Source organism: Alligator mississippiensis, chromosome 2 (genome assembly GCF_030867095.1).
Source record: "Alligator mississippiensis isolate rAllMis1 chromosome 2, rAllMis1, whole genome shotgun sequence".
Taxonomy (NCBI): domain Eukaryota; kingdom Metazoa; phylum Chordata; order Crocodylia; family Alligatoridae; genus Alligator; species Alligator mississippiensis.
The window spans coordinates 33,165,026-33,184,283 of NC_081825.1; the positions used below are offsets into that span (position 1 = coordinate 33,165,026).

Sequence of the window (19,258 nt, forward strand, 5' to 3'; positions counted from 1 at the left end):
GGGGAAGTGGGACCCCGCAGGGGAGGCTGACACAGGTGAGGAGGGTCTGCTGCCTCCGCCTTCCATTGCGGGAGGGGCGTGTCCACGTCCCAGGGCCCTAAAGGGGAGGGGCTTCAGGGAAACCCCTCGGGGAGGTGCTGAGAGCACTCCCTATTTTAAGGCTGTCGTTGTGTTAAGGGGTATATAGCTAGGGGTATTCTTTAAGGGGGCTTATATGGATTATGTGTTTTAATGCCTCGATGTGTATATTGGTATTGTTATTTGTGAAGGTTCAAAGAAATATTGTGGTTAAGTTACTTGGGTTATATAGGTTAATATCCTTGTGTGTTAATTGGGTTGTATAGGTTCATTTGGTTCATATTTAGTATTGTATGTGAATTGTGGACTATTATATATAGTATTATATGTTAAGTCTTGTAAATATTCTATGTTTTATATTGTCTATATCTATTCTTGTAATAAACTGTCCATAGTTGAGCACTTGGTTTTGGCCTAGCTCTATAGAGAGGGGAGGAGGCCGCTCTAGTATCTGACCCCTTCCTCAGCACCCTGCCTGACCACCACCACTGTCATCGGAGGACAGGGTACACCCCCCAGGCGTACCCGGGCTACACCTCATTCCAAAATGGTGGCGGGGCTGCTTGACTCAAAGCTTGTCAAACAAGCTTTAGTTAAAGCACCCCCACCATCATTTTGAAATGAGGGGTGCTAAATACACACGACACTGCAGGTATTTTAATTACAGTGTCTCCTGAGAGAGCAACTCTAATTAAAACACCCCCTCCCACCCCACCCTAGAGTATGCTCTTTTATTCTAACACAGCCCAAGGGAATACTCCTTCAGGAATACTCCTTCCATTGCAAAGGTTCTCTCTTAGTTGAGCATTTTCACACAGATCTCCCTGATGACACATGTATGATAAGCTTTACCTCTGTGTACAGGGGGCATACCCACAAAACTCATTAAAAGAGCAGAGACAAGCATCTCCTGCACACCATTTAAAAATATGCAATTCATTCTACTGTGTCTTTAAAATTTGTTGAGTGACATGGAGAAGGAATGATATTATAAGAATTATATAATATTATAAGAATTGTATATTTCATCTGAGTATTTTATTTAAAATTTACTGGACTGATGGAAAGAAGAATGTTAAGAAGCCACAGGGTTGTTTTTGGCTTAATTAAGCCAATACTTCTAATGTTAATTTCACGATTTTCTCTTTCAAGTAAATAGATCCAATTCACATACAAATTTTAGAGAAAACATCATTTTTATTATACAAATACTATAATAATATCGGTGCAATACTAACATGCAAGCCTCAATATAATTAAAATAGCAATGCTGTTCATGTACTGTTAATAGAAATCTAATCCTTCAGACATAAAATACTTCACAACTCTCCACTAAAAATATCCACAGAAAGACAAAGGATTTTATACCAGACACGTGATATGCTTATACATCTAAGAGCAATATGCTTCCTAGGATGAAAATAACAGGTCTTTTTTCATTGAATAAATTTAATAACTGTGAAAGAGACTGGTTGGACTGCTCTGAAAATCCAAACACTTTTAGGGATGGCAAAAATATAAGTACTGCATAGACAATGGCAATACTACCACCATCTTCTCTATACCTCACAGTCAACAAAGGACACTGCCAGTATAGTTCAGTCTCCATGGCCAATATTTCCTAGTAGTATTCTGCTGAAGAGGCTAATTAGCATCCATCCTGGCAGGGACTTTGGATATGTACTGAAGACCATGGATACTCTTCACAACTAAGAATAACTTTTAGTCACTTCTGACCTTGAACTGGATTCATCTTGGTAACAGGAGGGCAAAAAAGGCACCAGATCCCAGGGTAACTCCCAGAGCCAGCCCCTCCACACTCCTGCTGCTTCATTTTCTTTTTTGCATTGTCCACACCTTAAATTAATTGACCATAAATTAACCAAATGCTTAAGTTTTTTCTGAAGCTAATCAAACAAATTGAATATGACAATATAGAACTCATGGAGAAATTAAATGGAAATTGTTTCACCAACATTTACAGACATAAAGTTCATAAACAAATGGAGCTATCTGTAAAAACTAAATAACCTGGAAGCTTGACTGAAGTTCAATCTCTGAACAAGGCTGCATACTGAAGGGCAGGCAGAGCAGAAGAGCACTACTTGGTGTCTGAACAGGAGCACAGCACCCTGCAGGGAGCATTCCCTCAGGGTTTTGGAGCCTGTAGTCCATTCCCTCACCAGTCATATGCTGCTGCTGCTCCTATTGTTGCATCCTGTGGCCTGCCTGTACCACTACTGGTAGGTAAGTAGGCAGACTGTAGTCCTTATTTGGGGGTCTATGGTGGGATGGGGAGGTGGGGCTGGCAAAGATAAGGCTGGAGGGGGGCAATATGGTGCAGAGCGTGGTTAGAAGCACCAGAGTATGGGGGCGAGTAGGGGATCATGAGGGTATGGGGGTGAATGTGAGGTAGGGACAGCACTATGTAAAAACTCTTGCTGCATTTAAACAGGGTTGCCACCCCAATATTTATTTTTACTGACATAATGTAAAAGTAACTCTTTTTCAGGCTTTGGACAAGGGTGACAAGTTGAACCCACCCTTGTCCAGGGTCTGGCAGAAGAGTTACATTTATATTATGTAAAATGTATGCCAGTAAAAAAGTTTGTCAGTAATAAGATTACAGATCATCAATAACAAAATTGTCTGTAGGAAAGTAGGGCTGGAAGGGACTTTAAGAGGTGATCTAGTCCAGCCAGCTGCTTAAGGCAGGATCATCCCTGACTAAACCATCCCAACCAAGTATCTATCTAACTATCTTGAAAATTTCCAGAGACAGAGATTACACAGTTTCACTAGGTAATCTTTCAGGAAGTTCCTCCTAATCTCCCAACTAAATTTACCCTGCTGAAGCTGGAAACCACTATTCCTAGTCCTGTTCCCTCTAGTCAAAGAGAAAAGCCTATACCCATCCTCTCTGTAATTTCCCTGCAGGTATCTGAAAACTGTAATCAAATCCCCCTCAGTCCTCTCTTCTCTCTAGTAAAGTTAGTTAGCATGTTTTCTTTGCCCTTAAGGACAGGCAAGGACAGCTATGTTTTGTAAATCTTAGTATATTCTAATTAATCCTAAGAGAGATAAATGGTAATCACCAGCCATGAGCAGCCAAAACTTTAAAAAAATGTGACTATCTTTGTCTGCAATAGGATAAGGCAGATACTAAATCTCATTTAATGTTATTTAAAACAGTTTAGGTACCATGTAAGGCAAGACAATATATTTTCCCTTCGTAAGCTAACCTTAAGATCCTGGCTCTCCCCGGTCTGCATCTGGTGAATAAGTGGCAGGTGAGAATAAAGGCAAAGCCTAGAGTTCAGTCAATTCTCTCAAAACATGAACCAATATGAAATCAATTTTCAGTGTTATTTCTTAATTTTTATCCATATGGAAGTTAGTATTTCTGAACAAGTGTATTTCTCTATATAAATGCATTTCTTTATATTTCTCTATATATCATATTTGTCTATATAAGAAAGGACAAAAAACAGGTCATGTCATATAGAATATGAAATGCTACACAGAATTTCATACTGACATGTTGCTATTTTCCCCATATCTGACTGGTTCCAATTTTACAATTTGCCTTTGGCATATTTGTTTTAATTTTGACTCTGGTGGCAATTGTGACCTGATAATACATTCTTTGTCTCTTGTATGTTTAAAAGTTTCCTCATTACAACCAGTTCAATGTCTCCATTTTTATTTGGGTAATCTGGGTGCTTGATTTGTTAGGTTAAATTTACTATTTTTATGGTTTGTTTGAGTTGCTGTGGCAGCCAGGGGAAATTAGATGTTGACTAAGCTGCAGTCCAAAATATTTAGTCTACTAAGGATTTTATGGCTTAGTAAAATATGGGTGCCAGCCTGTCTGACCAGAAGAGTCTAACAGTTCTAAACATCTCAGTATGACTACAAGCTACAGCAATGGATATGGATTCATCACACAATGGGTGCATCTTTTACCACATGCACTCAAAGAAATAATTATGAAATGAACTATATTAAAAAGAGACGGCTGTGTGTTGCGTTCTGTCATCTGATTGGTCTATGCAATGGCTACAATACTCTAACAGCAGTTGCATATCTATCTGGGAAGGCAGGATCTGACACATGAGGATTGCTTTATACCTACTGTCACAGAAGTAAGCGGAGTTTGAAATGTGGTCCATGGTGCAGCTCTTCTGTCCATAAATGGTGAGTTTCAGGAAGAGTAAAGCTTCGACCCCATCACAAAACCTTCATTTTTTCAAAGTGCACGATCACTAGAAAAAAAAAAAAGTTGCAGGCAAGAAAACTCCATGCACTACTGAGAAAAAGCAGGGACAAGTCGCTACACTCAGAAATTATCTAGTTTGATATTAGTTAGGAATTATGTGGCTCAGGAATGCACGTGTGCGTGTGGCTCAGTATGGGATTAAGATAATTACCTTGGTCCCACTGGAGGGTGGGCTATCTGGCTGAAGACTGGTCTTCAAAAGGCAGTCTAATGTATCTGCCTGATTCCTTGTATTGTATCTTTCATGGCAACAAGGGCACTTCTCAAATGTAGGAAAGTACAGAAAAGACCTCTGCCTCTCACCCATAGTTCTATTCTAGGGAGCTTTCCATAGCCTTTTCTCATATCTGTGACATTGGTGGGGTTATGGAGAGGACAGTGGAGTTAAAAAATAGCAGGGGATGAGCAGGGAGAGAGGCAATGACTCCACTGCACTCCAGTCTCCTATTTGCAAAGGGCTGCCCTTCTGTGAGTATGTCCTACCCACCTGTTCACTACTCGGCCACCAAACCTAGACAGATGATGGACACACTGCTCTCAACTATGCCAGAGACAGGGGTCATGAGAAGCTCTGGGGTTTCCACCAAGGCAGCTTCACTGATAGATTTCTGGGTTTTGACATGCATAAATGGGAGCGAATGGGCACAGTGTGTTGAGACACCCCCTCCCCTTCTGGCATTGCTAGGGACGCAATGATGATGTGCCCTTAGACACTTGCTTTTATTGCCTTCGCTTTACACTTGTTTACTCAGAAACTGCAACTACATTCAAGGATACACTGTATTTAATCAGTTTTCTTTCTTCCTAAAACTTTGTGAAAATTCAAGTCCTTTAAATTAGCTTCCTAAATCCTCCCCACTCAGATTTGCAAAGCCTCTTAAATTAGTGGTTGCAACGTGGTACAAAATAGCTAGATTTTCCCCACCATAACCAAAGACCAGAATCTGGTCTACTGACTTCAGTGGGAGTTCTGGGTTAGCTGGTATAATTCAAACCAGTTCCCTGAATGAAATAAATACCAGACTTTTTTTTTTGCTGGTAGAATTATTTCTGTACTGAGGGCTTTTGCTGGCCTAGCTATGACAGTTAGGACTGGGAGACAAATTTACACCACTTATTGACATAAGGCCTCATGACACCTTCCCCTGTGAGCTGCACAAATGCTGATGGGCGTTGGTGCTAGCTTGAGTTTGGAGGAGTCACTTCAGACCACCAGGGGCCTGGAGGACTGAATGGTAAGAATCCCTCCCTTTTCAGGCTTCTCCCCTGACCCCTGCTCCCCAAGGCCCCTCCTGTTCCCCCCTACCCCTTGTCCTCCCCTGCACTCCCCTTCCCACTTACTTGTGGCTGCCTGTGCTGTCTGTCTCAAGGGAGCAGGCAGGGAAGGGTTAACCTGCCTGCCTGGCCACCACTGATGCCAGGCTGCTGCTCTTCTGGTAGCAGCAGCAGCTGTTGTGGCCGGGCAGGTTTCACAGTTTCATAGTAGGTAGGGTCAGAAGGGACCTGAGCAGATCATCAAGTCTGACCCCCTGCCCTGGGCAGGAAAGAATGCTGGGGTCAAACAATCTCGGCTAGGTGATTATCTAGCCTCCTTCTGAAGACCCCCAGGGTAGGAGCGAGCACCACTTCCCTTGGAAGTTGGTTTCAGATCCTAGCCGCCCTGACTGTGAAGTAGTGCCTCCTGATGTCTAGCCTGAATCTACTCTCAGTCAGCTTATGGCTGTTATTCCTAGTTACTCCCAGTAGTGCTTGGGGGAACAGGGATTCTCCCATTGTCTGCTGGTCCCACTTGGCCAGTTTGTAGATGGCCACCAGATCCCCTCTCAGTCTTCTCTTGTGGAGGCTGAACAGGTTCAGGTCCCATAGCCTCCACTCATAGGACCTGCCTTGCTGCCCCTTGATCATGCGAGTGGCCCTCCTCTGGACCCTCTCAATGCTGGCCACATCCCTCCTAAAGTGTGGCACCCAGAACTGGACATAGTACTCCAACTGTGGCCTGACCAATATCATATAAATGGGGAGAATCACCTCCTTGGACCTGCTCGTGATGCATCTGTGGATGCATTGCAAGGTGTGATTAGCCTTCCTGACCGCATCCCCACATTGGCAGCCCATGTTCGTCTTGCAATCAATAATGACACCAAGATCCTTTTCTGCCTCTGCTGACTAGAAGGGAGTTCCCCAGCCTGTAGGTATGCTGCTGGTTCTTCCTCCCCAGGTGCAATAACTTGCACTTGTCAGTACTGAATCCCACCCTTATCTCATCCGCCCACCCCTGTAACCTGTCTAGATCTAGTTGCAGCCTGTCCCTCTCCTCTAGTGTGCCTACTTCTCCCCACATCTTAGTGTCATCCGTGAATTTGAACAAGGTGCTTTTCACCTCCTCATCCAACTTGCTGATAAAGATGTTGAACAGTCTGGGCCCGAGGACTGAGCCCTGGGGGACCCCACTGCCCACATCCCTCTAGGTCGAAAAAGACCCATCCACCACCACCCTCTGGGTGCAGCCCTCCAGCCAATTTGTGACCCATCTGACTGTGTAGGCATCGACACAACAGTCACCTAAATTTTTTTAATAAGAATGGGGTGAGAGACAGTGTTGAAGGCCTTCCTAAAGTCCAGAAAGACTACGTCCACCACAACACCTGCATCCAAGGATTTTGTGACCTGGTCGTAGAAGGCCACCAGGTTGGTTTGATAGAACCTACCTCGAATGAGCCATGTTGGTTGCTCCTAAGCATAATCTCCCCTGCTGGTCCCTTGCAGGTGTGCTCCTGGATAATTTTCTCAAACAGCTTCCCCAGGAGCAAGGTAAGACTAACGGGCCTGTAGTTTCCTGGGTCCTCCTTCCTCCCTTTTTTGAAAACGGGGACCACATTGGCCCTTTTCCAGTCTTCTGGCACCTCACCAGAGCACCGTAAGTGCTCATAAAGCTGTACCAGGGTTCCCACAATGACCTCTGCTAATTCCCTCAGCACTCGGGGGTGGAGATTGTCAGGACCTGCTGATTTGAACATGTCTAGTCCCACCAGAAGTTCCCTGACTAGGTTCTCACTGACCCTGGGCCTGGCAGCACCTCCCCTGGGTCCTTCGGGGATCCCAGTGGGGGGATGCCCCGGTCCCTGCTCAAAAAGATGGAGGCAAAGAAATTCTTAAAGAGGTTAGCTTTGTCATCTGGTGTGACCACCAGATTTCCTAGTGTGTCCTGCAGAGGCCCTATGTTACCCAGTACCTTCTTTTCAGGTCTAACAAGGCATTTCCCCTGGTGGGACTGTGCACCTCTTAGTTTAGATGGAGATCCTGTAACTTGGCTAGGAACTTATGCGAGCAGTCAGACCTGGCTGACTGCTCTTCCCAGAAGATGTTCAAATAGTTTAGGTCACCAATGATAACCACGTCCCTTGACTTAACGGCCTCCACGAGCTGACCTGAGAATTCCCAGTCCAGCTCTTCCCCCTGGTTGGGTGGCCTGTAGTAAACCCCTATTACCCCCCACCCCCCTTGTATTCAGACCCAGAGAACTTCAGTCTGCCCCTCCTCTGACCCAGTGCTGTTTGTTGAGGATGTGTACTGCTCTTTGATGTAGAGCGCCACACCCCCACCTTTCCTCCCTGTTCTATTCCTCCTGTACAGCCTATAGCCCCTGATGTTTACCACCCAGTCATGTGTTGGATCCCACCACGTTTCAGTGAGCCCCACTATATCCAGGTTTGTGTTAGCTAGCAGGAGGGCAAGTTCCTCCTGCTTGTTCCCCATACTACGAGCATTAGTGTAGAGGCATTTGAGGCCTCCTGGAGGTGTATGCACTGCCCCACTAATTCCAGGACTATCTGGGCCCCTGTCTCTTACCTGGGTATTCCTTGTGTTCGTTACCTGTCTTGGCTGGGCTGTTCTTGTGGATGGCTCTTGGTTTGGTGTTCTGTGGCTCCCTCCATCCTCATCTTCCCCTTCCCCCAATGAAGCTATTTTAAAGCCCGCTGGAGGAGATTGGCCAACCTGAAAGAGAACACACGCTTACCTTTGGGGGAGAGGTTAATGCTTCCTTGCCTGGTCCCCCAAGGCAGACAGTGCAGGCAGCAACAAGTAAGCTGGTGGGGAGTCAGGGAGGACAGTGAGCAGAGATCTGGTGTGTGTGTGTGGGGGGGGGGGAAGTGGGGGAGGCAGTGGACCCAATCTGGACCAGCAAGAGAGGGGGGCAGGTGGGGTGGTTACACTAAAGTGTAGCCTACCTAGCATGGCTACACCTTAGTGCAACGTGAGCTGGATAGCATGGATCAAAGATAATCCTGCCCTGGAGTGGCATCACTTTCAGCCACCTAATGAGTATTTAAAACCAGTTTCAGAGTTAACTTGTGGGTAATTCAGGGGTTAAGAGCTCCAGGAGCTGCCCCAAATTCCCATGTAACAAAGCCCTTACATTAAGGTGTAGCCACACTAGGTTACACCTTAATGTAAGCACCACACCCACCCGCTCCCTCTAGCTCTGATCCAGCCCACTGCCTCCCTCTGCCTTCCCTAGCGTCCCAGATCCCAGCTCGCTCCCCTTGTCCCTGCTTACTTGTGGTTGCCCACGCTGTCTGTCCCAGGGGGGCAGGCAGGAAAGGGTTAACATGCCTGCCCAGTCATTGCCACTGAGCCTAAAGAAGAACAGCAGCCTGGCAGGCAGGTGGTGGTCCAGGAGGTAGGGGTGAACCCCAAGGGACAGAGGGAGCCCCTGGGGTCAGGGGGAGTATAGAATGGGAGGGGGGATTCTTACTTTTCAGTCCTCTGGGCCTCTTGGCTGAAGTGTGACTGCTCTAAGCCGGAGCTAGCCCTAAGCCCGATCAACATTTGGGCATCTCACAGTGTAATGTGGAATGCAGCCCTAATGCAAGCTGGGTAACATGGACCAGAGATAATTCTGTCCCAAACTGGCATAACTTTGAGCTTCCTAAAGAGTGCTTAACATTAGTTTCAGATGTTACTGTGTGGACAATCCAGGTGTTAAGAGCTTCAGGATCTGCCCAAAATTATCATGTAACAAGTCCCATAGTTAGGCTAGGAAGACTTTTAGGTGGAATTTTGGCTTTCCTTAAAAGAAAACAACTACAATAGAATTCCAAACAATGTGTCCTGCCCAATTAATAAAATATAAAAACCCAGCCGCATCCTCCACAACACTTAGAACAGTGTGACAGGGGGCCTTCTCGGGGCCGAGCTCCAGGGCCCGCCCCCTGTCTCAATGGGCCAACCGCCCGCCTATCTCGCCCACCACACCTTTGATGATAATCGATTCAATCTGATGTCAATTAAGCGGGAGGCTGCCCATTGTAATGCCCCGATACCAGGGGGCGCTCTGAGGCTCCGACCTCCCCTAATACTGCAGCCCAAGCCTCGCAGATGGCATCATGGTGTTCACATAGTCACCGGCCCCACACTGGGCCCCAGAATCATCCATACAGGACCCCTCTATGATCCTCTCCTATCAGGCGGCCACTCCACCGTCATCCAGGCTACCTAGCCCTCCCCCCCGAAGCCATGTTCCCCTGTCGGGTGTGGTCCCCCCGGGACCTTCGGCTACCTGGCCCTGGCCCACCTCCAGCCCAGTCGGGACCCCAGGCCCCCGGCTCTCGGGCATCCCTCGCGGTGGGCCCCTGGCCCTTTTGACTCCCATAGTCCTGGCCCCAGCTTGGGCCAGTCGAGGGTACTCTCCCCTTCAGGCTGGATCTCTAGCTGCTCACTCGCATCCTCGGGCCTCACCATGCCACTACTCCGTTTCTCCTAGGGGCAACCGCAGCACCACGCCCTGTACTCCATCACACTCTCGGGGTCCGCCCTCTCTGGGCCCCTCACAACACTGGCCCTCTGGGCCCCCCAATGAACACCAGGGTAACCCACCCGGTGGTAGTGGGAGCTAGGGGTTAAGGCGCCCCGACCCGCCTTTCACAGGGGTGATAACTGGCCTGGCATTTCCTGGGGGCTCCCGCGCCACTGAGAGCCCCACCAAGCCACCCACTCCCAGCAGGGTGCAGTTTCAGGTCATGCCCAGGACCAGGAGCCTCCTATTCATCCCCTTGAAGCTCCCCTTACCTCCGGGTCGTTCACAGCAGCCCTACGGCCAGGCAATGTTGCTACCTGACCTCCTGGAGCCAAACTGCCCTGTTTATATAGGCAGCCGCTGCCTCAAAATGGCTGCCGTCATCAGGCACCTGGAGGCCACCAACTCCAGGCCCTTAAAGTGGCAGACACACCCTGTGCTCTGCCACAAACAGATATGGGGTTTTATGTTCAGCTCATTGCTCTCACAGACAAAAAGCTGCTTATTTGCTACATTGCTTCTCTCACTGTTTTATTTTATTTATTTATTTATTTATTTTGTAATATTTTTAACTCTACAGCTCCCCCAAGTGGAAACCACCAGCACCCAGGAAATAAGCAGTCATTTGCATACTACATTGCATACATAGGGAAACATTATCTTGTTCATAGTATATATTAATATATTAGGAACTTCTATTCATTGGCCCTTATTTTAGGAGTAACTTGTACTAAGGTCCCATTTGATAGTGTGAGGTTTGACCTAGAAACTACTATGCAAAGCCTAAGCAAAAGTGAATGTTATGTGATGAATGCCCATCTGCAATGATAAGGAGGAGACAGTCTTAGATAAAGGAGGCTTGAAAACAAAAGCAGAATCAGAGTACTAGGCCAAAGGGCTCATTATAATACTAAAAATCACACCCCTAGGTGGGCAAAAAATATGCTAATGAAACATGTATGTATGTTAATGAGATACATAGCTAAAACACAGGCTCAGTAAAGAACTCCTTGCGTCACTCCTTTATAGCCAATTAGCAAACAAGGATGCTTATGAAGGTTTAGAAACTCCTGTATAAAAGGGCTTAGTTTTTTTAAATCTAGTGTGCTTGTTCTGTAAGATTATTCCGCTTGCACCTTTTATTGCTAGCAATAAATCTTCTTTATACTTTCACCCCTGGTATCTTTATTGGCCTTTGCATACCGGGCACGAACCCAGACTTGAGCTGGGGCCTAACAATAGGACCTGCAAAACCGATACATGCACAACAAATGAGACGGAGGGGATAAGTGGCTAATTAGAATCCTTCTTCTCCATGGTGGGCTCCTCTTAGCCAGGTAGCAAAGCTCAAAGCCTAATAGCCAGGTAGCAAAGCTGTTGGTTGCGAGGGAGCTGTAGGCTGCAACTTTAGGTAAAGCTCTACAATGATGGATACTCTAAACATTCGCTCCACTTTATACACTGTCTATGCTTGTCCTTTCACAGTATCTGATGAAGTGAGCTCAAGTTCACAAAAGCTTGTGCTTTCTATATATCTTATTTAGTTAGTCTATAAGGTGCATATCTACCTTGCCTTCTAGTTGCTTATCATGAAAAAGGATCAAATTGCCCCTTTCATGGGGAACAGGACAAGCTCCTCCTCAAAGCCCTCTCAAGAAGCAGCCTTATTTGGTCTCTCTCTCTCTCCTAAGAGGACTCCCTGAAGCCAGCTCTAGCATAGCTTCACAAGTGGCAAGCCTCTAGCTTTGAGACCCTGGCTCTTATCAGTCTCTGGCTTTCCCAGTGATTCATAGCACCCCCACCTCTGGGGGCTCCTAATTATCAGTCAGCTTTCTGGAAGGAGGGAATGTTTTCTTCTTTTAGGCTAGGGACAGACATTAAAAAATCCTGAGCCTGAATTGATTCAATCTTTGCAGGTTAGTCTAACCTGTTTGTAGCCATACAGGCATCACCTCTGGACTGAGGTGCAGCAGCTCATGCTAGAAGCCGGGGGGTGTTAGAGCAACCCTCCCATCCCTTCCATAGTGCTGAGTTGAGGGGTGTGTGGCCAGGCCCCTCAGCCAGGCCAGGCCCCTGCAAGATGCTCCGATTAGGGAGGGGTTCCCTTTCCCCTTGATAACAGAGCATTTATCAGCTTTGTTATCAGCATTTAGCACCCCATTAGAATACAAAGCCTCACTCATTAAATCAAACTTTTCTTAAACAGCTTTTTTCAAAGGAAGAAATGCAGGGACATTACCAGCTGACATGTTGATTAGTTCCAAAAATCCCTAAACAGACACTGTCCTGTCTGCTTTACAGTGACAGCTCTCAGCATTAGCTAGCATACCACATGCTGGCTATGGTCTATGCTGTGGGAAAGAGCAGGAAGGGATCTCTACTTAAGCAGTAAGGGTGGTGAGAGTGGCTTGGGGAAGCTGGGCAAACTCTGCTGTGCCTGCAAGTCTCTGCTGGAGCTCCAGCCAGGGAGCAGAGGGGATGGGCCCGCCCAGCCCAGAGAGCATGCTGGGATGCTGAGGGAGTCTGGTTCAGCTTAAACCAGGAAAGGATCTGGGACAGACATTGCGTAAACCAGTTTGACCCAAATCAGTTAAGTCTGATACTACATTCAACCAGGTTTATCTCAAACTGGTTTCAGTCATTTTCAAACTGGTTTATGTGCATTGAATGACTGTTCTGTTACAGGTTTAAAACAGTTTCTGATCACTTAAACCAATTTATGTGTAATGTCTGCCCCTAGCCTTAAAGAGGACAGGTCAGGGTGTCAGTGTCCCAAACAACACAGCAGACTGCTTCAAAATAACCAGTCTTTATTGTGCCATTGCAATTCCTTCCATCCTCACTCAGACTTGCTCACTCCACTCTGGGACTTTCTCTGCCCACAACTGTCTCAGAGCTTCACTCGTTCTTCTCAAGCCCAATCTGCCATGCTTGCAACAAAGCAGCTACAAAACTATAGTCTGAACCTGGGGATAACTTCACCCAAAACACTGTGTCATGCGAAAACAATAAAAGAGAAGCCTCTGTGGCCTGCTGTCAGGCCTAGATTGCCATCTGCCCTTGGGGTGAAAAGGGCATCTAGGTATCCTACTCAGCCCCACCCGCCTTACACATTACAGGTACCTTGCAATTAACTGGTTAATTGTGCAATTATTTGGAGACCAGTTACACCTGTAAAGTAGCTATCAATTGATAAAAAGCTCCAACCAGCTACAAAGTCAGACCTCAAAAATGTGTTGTCCAGTGCTTTGAAAATGCAAAACACAAAGTAGGTTTTAAGCATGATTACTACTAGTACACAGTTTTTATCAGTTTATTTTTCTAATTCAACATTGTTAAAGTGATAAAGGAAACTATTTGGAAAGGATCAAAGAGTAAATAGTTCAGTTAAATGTAAACGTCACTAACCCAAGAAAACACTGTTGCATTCAGCAACATGATTTACTTTAAACTGTGCTGTCACACACAGAAAAATGTATATTCACTTAGTGTACTGTATATATTAGGATTTGCTTTGCAACATGACAGATTTACAGTAGAAATAAAGAACTAATGAGACATAGAAAAAGAAAAGAAGTGCATACTGATTACAAAATTGAAAAAAAAAAAAGCAAGAGGCAGTACCTGGGAAGGCAAGGGCGCTTGCATTAGAGAATGTCATTATCAGTTCTAATGTGCGCAACCTGTTCATTAGAAAAAATGTTCCATTCTGTGAGTTTGTCTCATTAAAAAAATTTCCCCACACATCAAACTCGGACATAATCAAAGATCACTTCAGTCTCTTCAGTCACTTTAGGACTTGATCTTTTCATCTAAAGCAGAAGTGAAGAAATGATCCTGTGAGGCAGGACTAGGTATAAGGAGACAAAAAGAAGAAAGCTGCCAAACCAGGAGTCTCAATATCCATCTAGCTGTATCCTACATTTATCACTGGCCAACCCCAGATACTTCAGAAGAACTACCCCACAGCAGACAAAGGCGGAGAAATTGCCCCCCACTCTCCACAGGTCTCATCCTGGTCTTCAGTTAAGACTTTTTCATCTTCTTGACTTTGCTAGAAATTCCATGGTGAAATCTTGGCTCCACAAAATCACAAGCAACATTCCCACTGACTGCAATAGGGCCAGACTCACTTACTGTGAACCTTTGGTTGTCCCTTACAGCCAGCTTTCAAAACAGCACCTCTTTTTATGAGCCTGAAAATATACATATAGTTACATTTTTTGTCTCTTCCCCCAGCATAGCCATAGACGTGCACATACAGATGGCAGACTGGCCCTACTTGAGGGAATTCTGTTTGTTTAACTTTTGGGCACAGACAAGTTTTTTAACCTGTGTGTGACTGATAGACTCTGCCAGGTGTCTGTGAAGGTGACAGCATTCAAAATGCATTCAATTCATTGTACATTCTTAACTGCAAACCAAATTGGAGCTGTTTTACAAACCTTGCACAGCTTCCTAAACCTTAAAAAGTGGCTGCCAATATCTGCTTACCTTGGAGAAGCATGGAAAAGCTATATTTAAATTCCATTTTGTAAAGATGCTTTGAAAAATGTGAATGGAAGGTGCTGGAGAACTACAAGATAGTGTGATATGAAGCAATTATGAGGCTAAAATAAGCATATTGTAGTGCAGAGAGCAATAATTTTCTTTAATCCATTTTACATTGAAGAAAACAGTAAGAACAAATAGAAATTGAAGTCCCCGATTTCTTTTTACTGGAATGAACCTCTTTCCCTGCCTGTATTTTAGGGTATATCTCTTCTTGCTATAACTGGAGGCATTTTAGTCTTCACCCTACGGGATCTATATCTGTGCTAGCCAGGTACTTCCACAGTTGCAAAAGAGTAAATTGTTATTGGAAGATTAAATGTAAACTGATAGCAGTGCCTTAATTATATAGTATAAAGCAGTGGCGATGCATAGGGGGTGCACATGCACCCCCCAAGTGGCCACTCTTGCCACTTAGGCGATGGGCAGGGGGGCAGGTGGGAGCTCTGGTGCCCCCCCGCAAGCATCAGCCGAGGAGTGGAGAGCCATTGCACTCCTGGAAGTGGCTGCAGCAATCGGCTGTCTTGTGATCAGCTGTGGGGGGACCTCCCGCCCTTGGTTAGCAAGATTGGCTGCGGGGGTACTCCCCTCCACCGCAGTCACTGTGGGGGTATGTGCCCCCCCCCCCCCTCCCCGACTAAGGCAGCACCAGTGGTCCATGGTATAAAGCATACACATGGGCTTCAGAAAGGGTGATCAGAACACATCTACATGCAAAATGTATCCCAGGTCGGACAGATGAATATGTTAATTTCAAAAAGACAGTCTGGTAACAAATTTCCCATTCTGGATCCTGGCTCTTTCCTGACTGAAAACCTTTGCAATATAGTCAGCGCTGAGGATGTGAGAAAAATAGGACAGGAAAAAAATGTTCTTGCCATTCCCTAAAATCAGTAGCATGAATCTATTCTAGGTTTCTGCACAAAACACCTTTCTGCTAAATTAACCTGCTGCGCTGAGGACTGGGGGTGAAGCCTGTAGTGTTTTATAAGAGATTTGTATGGAAATCGAGGTGACAGCTTTGCTGATTTCCTCTGTAGTTACCGAGGCCTGTTCTGCCCAGGAGAATGCCAGAAGATGCATTGAATGTAATCATTGTGTCCACAGCTGCTTATGCTCAGGTAAAAACAGCAGCTGCAGATGAACTGATTTTACAGGATTGAGATGTTTCAAGCCCAAGAATATGTGGTAAAATAAAATGAATAAGGATGTGATCCCTTTCAGTTCTACTAGGGCAATTCATAATAGTTCCTTACATATTTAACAATGTGTGCATCTCAGACACTGAGGCTTTAGGCAAAATAAAAGAAGGTAAAGGAGGAAGAACTAACCTGGGTAAAAAAAGATGTTAATATCTTTCTGCAGTAGCTAATCTTCATGGCAAGTGCTTTAAAGCTCACATCATCTATGAGCATAGATTTCAGAACCTGGGATCAATGACCATATATTTCTGAAGAAAAAATACAAGGGTATAGAAGTCTTTGATTTGAACAAACAGGTCCTGAATAATTGCATCACTCAGGGCTGGTCTCAGATAAGGAAAGATAGGTTCTTTCTGTTGGACACACTTATTGCTCCAAAGACTGATCCTTACTGACTCGGACTAATAGGTCAATAAACCAGAGACTTAGGGTGATACCATATTCAATGAGAAGCATGTGCATATTCAAGCAGTTTATCACACGTTCCCTTGTGGCATTGCAAAGTTGTTACCCTTCAGGTGAGGGGTATCTCATTCGCATAATGTACTAATAGGTCTCTACATTCCAGTCATTTGCCATTTGTTGCAAGTGAATCTGTGATACCACCCTTAGATGAGCATATATTTGATACTTTGAAGCTTATTTCACTGACACAATGGTATCCTAGGTCTTTGGCCCAGTCAAAGCCACCCTTTAAGGAAGTCTAGGGCAGAGGTTCTTAAACTCTGGTCCACAGACCACCACTGGTCTGCGAGCTCCATTCAAGTGGTTGCAGAAAAGTGACCTAAGGCTAAAGATGATAAACATTACACCCGACTTCCCAGAACTTTGCTCAAAAAACCAGGGAGATCCAGCACATTAGAAAGGTAAGACTACTGATATGAAAATATGAGTTGTGTACTTTGATTTGTAGAAAAAAAAAAGTCTATTTAGTGGTCCACCAAGACCCTCAGCAATTTTCAAGTCGTCCGTGAAAAAAAACCTTGAGAACCATTGGTCTAGGGGATCCAGAATGCCTCATTTTTCTGACCTTCTCATCTTGATACCTATAAGAAAATTGTGTCCATACTTTTACCTGCTGTGGAAGCCCTCCGGGAGGTTAGGAAGACATCTGCTAGTTTGGAGCTGTGGCTCAAATCTTTCATGGGATTTGTCACACTATACCAAACTGTCGACTTCAGGCTGTTTGGGGTAGGATGCAGGAGCAGATTCTTCTGTCTGAGAAGATGAATTGGAACATCCCTGACAATTTGGCTAGGTCTGAAAACCCCTGCTACATTAGATCAATTTGGGGTGTCAAGAACAACCGTCTCTTCTACCTTTGTAATAATCCAAATGACTCCTTCTAGCAGCAGAAGAGGAAGGAAATTTGAGAGGCTTTTTGTCCATCTGTTAGCCAGAGCATCCATTTCCACTGATCTTTGATCTGAGTCAGTGGTGAACAAAGGGTATTTTTTTTCATGCTGAAAAAAGATGATTAGCTCCATAACTAGCAGATCAAAAAACTTACTTCAGAGTCAATAGATGTGGATTATCTACTAGCAATTTAATAGTCCTGCTTCTGTTCTTTTATATCAGGGGCGGGCAATTATTTTGGGCGGAGGGCCACTTACTGAATTTTGGCAAGCCGGAGGGCCACGTGATAGGCAGCCAGGGGCAAATAAATATTAATTTTCTAAATTTTGGGGGGGCCCCGCAGGCCAGATAGAATGGCCTGGAGGGCTGCATCTGGCCCCCAGGCCACATTTTGCACACCCCTGTTTTATACAGATGTGCATAATGGAAGCTGACTTATATTCTTCCCAAGAGAGGATCTTTTTGACATTTATTCCTCAAGCTTTTTTGTGCCTTTTCAATGATATTATACTATGTTGGAACAGCTTCCACACATCAGCTTGACTGGACCAATCTTCTGACCAGCTGATGTTCTGAAAGCCCTTTATTACCTTGACCATGTTCCTTGTGTGTTGTGGTAAATTAAGTGAGCTACAAACCCATCAATATGAATTTAGAATCTGGACTGAGAAGGGAGGGTATTGGCTTTCTTTCTCCATAAATAAAGAATGGATATATTCTATGCATTTTCCCTTTGGTCGCTGTCTCTTGTTAGAAATGAATACAGGCCCATAAAAGCCAGTCCAAAAATTCCTTCAGTCTTATACATGTAAATAGCTTTTATTCATGAGGCTAGAAAAGCTGTTTATAGAGATCAGCATCTGGATGCTGTTAAGCTTTTCCTGCTCGGAGAGGAGTCTCACATTTCTGGATGATCCTGACATGTAGGTGGAAAACTCTGAAAGAGAACGAGGAAACTCCTCTTTAAATTTTACTCAAAATGTGCATGCTCAAAGCACAGAGAGCACCCCAACAGCACATGTATGCATGCTCAAGAAAAGTAGGGGGGGAAATACCATCATTTAAGCATTATTTTTTATGTGCAACAGCAATGACATGAGTGTGCATTCAGCCATCAGCAATCGTAATAGTACAAATTAGTTTGCCAGCTAGCCAGTCCTAAAAATGCTTCTTTGTTCCCTCTTGACTACAATCATTGTAAGGCTAAAGGAATTGGAGGAATATGTACTGCAAGTAGACGGTTGAGCAAGTGGTTTCATAACACATTTAAAAGGAGAACTGTGTCAGCTATAATTCAGGTGTCAGCTGTTTCTCACTTATGTTACACATAACTATAGTATGACTGTTCTGAAAACTTAATTGCTGGCCTCTTCCTTAACACTTACCTAATAAACTTTATAGGCAGGTTGTGAAAATGATGAGAAAAGGCTTTCAGTACTAATAATTTTACTTATTTGTTGACAAGGTAGCTGTGTGACAATACCAACTGTGTACCACTGTGCTTTGCACATTGTACGTTTGCTAAAGCATACACCATGATGTGCTACTACAGAAATGTGTTCATTAAGTCTGGGGAGGTACTTTTTTTTGCTTATTAAGAAGGAGACTATGACAGATGTGATAAAAAACAAATTTCATAGACTACATTCATCAGCTCCAGAAAAACAAGTAGGGGGACACCGATAGAGATTTTTGGGGCCGATACAGATGGCCAATTTTTAACAAGACTTATCAGCCGATACTGATCCAATTGCTGATATGCATCTGGGCAGCTGGGAGAGAAACATCAGACTGGTAAGTCTGTTGGGGTGGGGGGGAAGGGTGGGGGGGAGCAGATCAAGGCCCCTGTGGTGACGGAGGGAGTGGGCCTGGGGCTAGGGCAGGCACTGCCCAGCCGGGCTGGGGTGGGCAGCTCCTGTCACTGCATGCACCCTGGGAGGGCATGGGGGGCATGTGCCTCCAGATCTGCACATGGGGTGAGAGTCAGCTGGTGCT

At 45.1% G+C, this 19,258-nt stretch overlaps 1 long non-coding RNA gene across 3 annotated transcripts; it reads right to left on the reverse strand.

The window, feature by feature from the left end:
* Nucleotides 1-1,255: 1,255 nt before the first annotated feature.
* LOC109281239 (uncharacterized) lies at nt 1,256-13,220 on the reverse strand. 3 transcript variants are annotated; one of them, XR_009459729.1, is made up of 4 exons: nt 10,427-13,220; nt 8,207-8,353; nt 4,210-4,343; nt 1,256-1,935 (listed from the first exon to the last, which is right to left on the reverse strand). It is a non-coding gene; the product is annotated as an uncharacterized LOC109281239 (long non-coding RNA). The 3 variants fall into 3 exon arrangements; XR_002087830.2 differs by having other exon boundaries at nt 4,214-4,343; nt 10,427-13,218; XR_009459730.1 differs by having other exon boundaries at nt 1,912-3,350; nt 4,214-4,343.
* Between the last annotated feature and the right edge of the window lie 6,038 nt (nt 13,221-19,258).